This window comes from Vespa velutina, chromosome 15 (genome assembly GCF_912470025.1).
Source record: "Vespa velutina chromosome 15, iVesVel2.1, whole genome shotgun sequence".
NCBI classification, from domain to species: domain Eukaryota; kingdom Metazoa; phylum Arthropoda; class Insecta; order Hymenoptera; family Vespidae; genus Vespa; species Vespa velutina.
In genome coordinates, this window is record NC_062202.1 from 3,745,668 (window position 1) to 3,752,912 (window position 7,245).

A 7,245-nucleotide genomic window follows, 5' to 3' on the forward strand; every position below is an offset into this window, starting at 1 on the left:
ACTAGATAGCGCTAGTATTCATATCCCACATATTCGAGAACATAGAAAATCTACTATTGAGTTTGTTATCGACCTTTCAATGTAAAAAATGAAGTGATTAAAACTCTTAGGATCATCCATTGGTTCGATAGATAAAATAGAACTCCACTATTATCGACTATTATCCATTTATCCACTCAATCTATCTGATGCTAAAAAATCTTATACAACGATGTTATAAAGATAATCATATTATCCTGGAATTATAATTCAGATTGCGTAAGAATTGAATAGGGTAAAAATAATTAGTAACAAAAAAAAGAAATTTTTCATTATCATGAGAGCACATTTACATCGATAATTTATATTTTTCTATCTAGTTCACTGGTCTGCCGTTAAGTGGCACCATAATACATGATTATCAAAAAAAAGGCACGTGGCATTTAATCTCGCATATATATATATATATATATATATATATATATATATATATATACTGCAAATAATTTATTATTAAAAGATATTGTTGGAATTTAATGAATTCCATTAAAAGATAATAAGACATGTTCTAATTCAAAGTTTCAATAATTGTAATGGTTAAAAGAAAAAAATATATTACAAATGAATAAAAATAAAAAGAACTTATAGATCTATGTATCTCTTAATCTTTCTTTTTTTTTTTTTTTTTCTTTTTTTTTTTTTTTTTAATTTGTTTTAAATAAAATAAAGAAGAGAAAGAAAGATGTACTTTTCAAGTGTTTCTCAAAAGATTTATAAAAGAAAAAAATACGAGAGAGAAAGAGAAAGAGAGAGAGAGAGAGAGAGAGAGAGAGAGAGAGAGAACGGGTTCCGATGAATCAGAATAATAAGAAGGAAGCAAAAGAAGAAGATCTCGGAGAGACTCGGGGATCTATTTCAAAGCACGAATATAAATTTCAGAACGTGCTCGTTCGTTCGTAGCCAATAAGAAATCCTCCCTCTCATCTTTCTTCCCCGCTGTCATCGTATATAGAGGCCTCGAAGCTATATCATCTTCATCATCATCATCGTCATCGTGCTCATTGCTTTCCCAGGACTTAACGTGTTCCTTATTGTGAACAACAAAGCGATCTAGTGATCACGATTTTGCATTCTCTTCTCTCTCTCTCTCTCTCTCTCTCTCTCTCTCCCTCTTTCTTTCTTTATTCTACATTCTACGTACATAGAATATATACATAGTAGAGTATATACGTGCAACACATACATATGTATATATAAATGTGTCTTTCTCTATGTGTGCACGTGTATATATATATATATATATATATATATATATATATATATATATATATGCACACACGTGGATTATATTCTTTAGTCGAACTCGCACGTGTGAGTTTGTTGAGAGAAACGTACGCTCGACACGCGGGACGTAAAGAGCTACCGTGCATTAATCGTTTATGGAGCGTGCAAACGCCTCCTTTTCCTCCTCCTCCTCCTCCTCCTCCTCCTCTTACTCCCTCTTATTCCTCTTACTCCTCTTTTTCTCCCCACTTAAAGTCTCCTACGTTCTCCCCGTGCATCAACTTCGAATCGAATCGAAGTCAATCGTCGAGTACCCCTCTTGTCCAAGGCGTCGATGATTCATCTGTCACCGGACGTCCATCGAGTATTTAGTGTCTATTATCGAGAAACTAGATTGTTCCAATATACGTATATTATATATATATATATATATATATATACGTCTAAATTCGAAATAAATGATATTTGTTAATAAATATTGATTACTCATCATCATCATCATCATCATTATTATTATTGTTATTATTATTAATAGCTTTTTCTAGAGTATTTTGTGTATGTTATTGTTCTGTTATCAAGGAAATAAATCATTCAAAATATTTATATTAAAAATAAATGATATTGGTTAATAAATGTTGATTATTAATTTTTTTTTTTTTATTATTATTATTGCTGTTATTATTATTATTATTATTATTATTATTATTATTATTTTATTATTATTACTATTATTATTACTATTATTAATATTAATATTAATTGATAGAATATTCATTAATAAATTATTATTATTATTATTGTTGTTGTTGTTGTTGTTAATATATATATATATATATATACATATATATATTTAATATATTATATATCTTATAAAATATACATTCATAAGATAATTAATAATAATAATATTTATATAGTAATAATTATAATTATAAAATAATAATAATAATTATTATAAAATAATAATTATATCATATATATACATATATATATATATATATACATATATTTATACATACATATACATAAATATAATATCATGTGAAATATCTATTTTTGACTATCATGAGTCCGTAACAAGCATCGAATGACTTTATCGTTGGCATACGCGTGGGATTTAATAATTCGAGTGGCACTTCGAGTCCCTCGTAAACTGCCCTCAAAGCTGCCCGTAAATCCGATATCGTTCGTGACGATAAATTTTACCCCTACTTCCGGCGTAAAATCTCGTGCGACGTATGTCTTGAACGCTTGAACGCTCAATCGGTACGGGGGGGGGGGGAAAAAAAAGAAAGAAAAAAAAAACCTGGAAAGAGGTGGAAAATGAAGGAGGTGTACGAGATGGAGTAGATTCGAGATTTGACATTCGAGATACGAGATTCGAGATTCAAGATACGAGAAGAGAGAAGAGAGAGAGAGAGAAAGAGTTGCATTCAATGCACGCAGTTATTGCACTTCGAAGAGAAGAATTTTGTCTTCAGAATATAATAGAATCATCGTCAATGTGATACACGTAGTATATACCAATAAAACGATTCAATGATTTATAGGGTGTCCACGAAGGTAGTAATTTGTCAATGATTCTGACTAGTAATAAAACGATTCAATGATTTACGTGACCACGATGTAATTCGTCAACGTGAGAGTTTTAATTATCAGGCAGCTTGTTACGTCGACACGATGTGAATCAATTGACGACATATACATACATACATACAGAACATACACGCATACACACACACAGATACATACACATTAAAACTTCGTACATGAATTGTAAATCATCGGATCGTTTTTGTTTTTCTTTCTTTTTTTTTTTTTTCCTTATTTTCTTCCATTTTCTTTTTTTTTTCTTCTTTTTCTTCTCTTTTTTTCTCATACTAATCTCGGAATTCATTGACGACAATATTCCATTGAACGTGATTGTCGGATCATTACTTTTTTTTCTTTTCTATTTATTTATTTATTATTTTGTTTATTTGTTCGTTTGTTTTTTATTTTTGTGAACAAACTAACGAATCATCGACGAATCATTGACTAGTCTATTTATCGATATAATTCTTTTCAATGTTGTTTAATTTTTATTGTAAACGATGAAAATATTCTTTTCTAGAATTAGGGTAATATCAAATTGTGTTACACATTAAATAATATTGATGATTTAAATGTCAGTGATATATAATTTTTAAACTTTGTAAATCGACCTATTAATCATACGACATATATATATATATATATATATATACATATATATATAATACAATATATAATACAATAGTTAGAAATAATGATGAAATAAAATAATTAGACGACGTATATTTATTTATCTATACGCGTATACACATGTACAAAAATATATACGTGTTTACATATATATATATATACATATACATATTTACGTGACTCGCATGGTATATTCTAAACTCTTCAACTCGCGTACTGAACTCTAACAGTGATGCCGTACCATAACGATATGCATAAAGTTTCAAGACGATTGTACTCGAGAGTTTTGGAAAGCGCGTAGATGTTTCGTTAAAACAAGATGCGTGATACGTGCTCGTAATATAAAATGTTTAAAAAAGAATCTACGAACAATTTACAATCTGCTAATTAGAATAATGACTTATACAATAAAGTTGTATAATCAAATTTCTTTTCTCTTTTTTATTTTTTTCTTTTTTTTTTTTTTTTTTTCTTTTAATAATTACGAAATATAAAATAAAATAATTTCGAATTTTTATATTTTCGATTTAACTTTATATTATTATTATTATTATTATTATTATTATTATTATTATTATTATTATTATTATTATTATTATTATTATTACACTTTTTGACATATATCATGGAATACATTCGGTTTATATTTATAAACGTAATTAATTCCTCAAAATTATTAATTATGAAAAGTTTTTAAAATTGTTCTTAAAATTCTTTTACGTCATATCACCTACCAACCTGATACAAGTTAAAATCATAATAAAGTAAAAAGATATTATTGTTGAAATAAAAATTTATGGCGTGACGATGAGAATTGAAGGAGTGGAAAAAAGTAAAGAAAAGAAAGAAAAAAAAAAAAAAAAGAAAAATAAAAAGAAACCAACCGGCATACAAATAATTGAATAATCGAAGAATCAAACGAGCAAACGATAAAACGACGTACTGGGGAATAAAAAGAAGTGCGGAGGGGGGGGGGCGAAGGGCGATGAAGGGGAAGGGGGGAGGGGGGAGCGGAAAAAAAAGAACAAAACAAAAATAAAAAAGAGAGAGAAAGAAAAAAAAAAGAAAAAAAAAACAGAGGAAAAAGTTTCGTTAAGTCGATCGTTGTCGCGCGTCGTTCGTGATCCAATGAGAAACATTTTTACGAGCTCTTCCTGACCTCGGGGCACGACCCACAGCCCCGCATTGTTCAGACGTGCGGCCTTTAAGAGCAAGGTACACCATTTGCGAGCAATCGAATTAATTGGAACGGATACGCTCACGTTTCTACGGAGGAAAAAGGGTGGGGGAAGGATAGAGAAGGGGATGACAAGGGTAAGGATAGGGTCATGGGGAGAGGTGATGGGAGAGGTGGGAGAAGGTGCCGTCTCGTTCTATCGATCGAATTTGACACGATCCTGACCCGATATCGCGTCTCGTTTCTCGCGTATCACCGCTTATCCGATTAGGCGAACAGTTAAGTATGACTAATCTAAGGGGAACCAACCATATCATTCTAATACAACGCGCATTACGTTAGCTCGTTCTTCTTCTTCTTCTTCTTCTTCTTCTTTTTTTACCTTTCTTTTGTCATTTTAAACTCATACAGTCTCTTTCGATTATTATTATTTTACAAATTTAATATGATAACTCGTTTATTCGCATTATTTATTATCGTGCTCACTTACAAATTCTATTACACTCGTATAAAATTATTTGCTCGTGAAAGAGCATTTTAACTGAATAAATAGAAAAAAAAAAAAAAAAAAAGAAAAAGAAGAGAGAAAAAAAAAAACATAATCATTTGAAAATTTAATCGAGAGATATCGTCGATGCATTTGATAATTATCACGTCGATTCATTCGTAAAGGAAATCTTTTGAATCTTTTAAATGTCATGGCGGGGAGGGAGGTGAGGGAGCGAAAAAAAAAAGAAAAAAAAAAAAGAGAGAGAAAAAGATTATCTTTTTAAAATTCACATAGATTCACTGGAAAAGATTTTTTCTGTTTTTATTTTTTTGCTCTTCTGAATGTTGTAATTGTCGATTGAAAAAAAAAAAATAAAAAAAATAAAAAAAATAAAAAAAAAGAAGCAAAAAAAAATGGAGATCTTGCAAAAACTGTTAAATTATCATAGAGAAGAACAAAGAAAAGGAACAATAAATAAATAAATAAATAAATAAAATAAAATAAAATAAAATAAAATAAAATAAAATAAAAATCTAAAAGATCATTTCTATTCCCATCCCCTTCCCCCGTTCATTATACGTCTTCGTCGTACGAAATCTAATTTGTTTCGATTTATTCGTTCTAATTCAAATTAACCTGAAATCATTCAGGAAAATTTATTCGTAACAATCAACGTTAGATAGCAGACGACTCTCCGAGGAGTAATTTGTCCTCGACGATGATGTTACCGTCGTTCTCATAGCAGTTTGAACAGTGGCTGTTGTTCGAACAGCTGTTGTAACGCGTCCTATCGCGTTAAAGTGCATCGGGGGTTACAGATTGAGATTACATTGATCGTCTACGTCAAAGAGAATTCCAAACGTTATATATATATATATATACAAATACGTCGTATTAATCGAGATATTGAATCCCTCGATATATATATATATATATTTTTTTTTTGTCTCTCTCTCTCTCTCTTTCCCTCCCACTCCCTCTCTCTTTCTCTCTCTTCCTATACACTTTTTTTAATGCACAAGTAAGAAATTAGAAAGAGAATATATGAAATACGTTTCGAGATATAATATTTTTCTCTCGTTAAAGAGGATTGTAAAAGGGATAAAAAGAAAAAAAAAAAGAGAGACACAAAAACAAATATAAAAGGAGATGGATCGATGGAGACAGTTAAAAAGAAACGATATATATGGGATAAGGGATGGAAAAAAGAAAGACGTATAGTACTTACAGACAGTTAAAGGGAAACAAGAAATATAGACAGAAAGAGATAGACGTATAGACAAATAGAAAAAAAGCCACAGACAGAGAGAAAGAGAAAGAGAGAGAGAGAGAGAGAGAGAGAAATAGAAGAGGAGAGAGGATCGATCGTTCATGGGACAGGTTTAGTTCTACCATCTAACTCACGATGAAGGAGGTATAGGAGGTGGCAGAGGAGCAGAGGGAACAAGTGGGGTAGGGGGCAGGTGGGGCAGAGGGCAGAGAGGCTGGAGCGCGGGGTGTAAAGGGGTAACAGGATTGGTTTGAACGATCGATCGAATTGTAAGACGAGCTTAAGCTGGCTCAAGTGTGAGAGTAAATGCCGCTTGAAACGCTTTGTCCGCAATTAGCTTACCCGAAAGCTCACTAAATCAATCGGTCCGCGTGGTCACGCACAATTCCGACCGTCACGAGCCCTTCCTTCTTTCTTTCTTGCACTTCTTTATTTCTTTTTTTCTTGTTCTTTTCGTCCTTGTTTCTTCTCTCTCTCTCTCTCTCTCTCTCTCTCTCTCTCTCTCTCTCTCTCTCTCTCTCCCTTTCACTTTTTTTTTCTTTTACTTTTTTAACTCTTTTTTTTTCTTTTTTTTTTTTTTTTTTCTTTTTACTTTTATAAGGAAGGAACTTCTGACCGCGTTGATGATGCTAAAATTATACGGCGACCCCCGTCGTGTGTGGGCGCCGTAAAATGCATAAACCAGCCAACCCCTTCCTACTCTCTTTCTTTCTCTCTTTTACTCTTTCTCTTTCTCTTTCTCTCTCTCTCTCTCTCTCTCTCTCTCTTTCTCTCCATTGCTCGTTAAAATCCGCACAGCATCGCTTCTCTTATTTCCGTTAA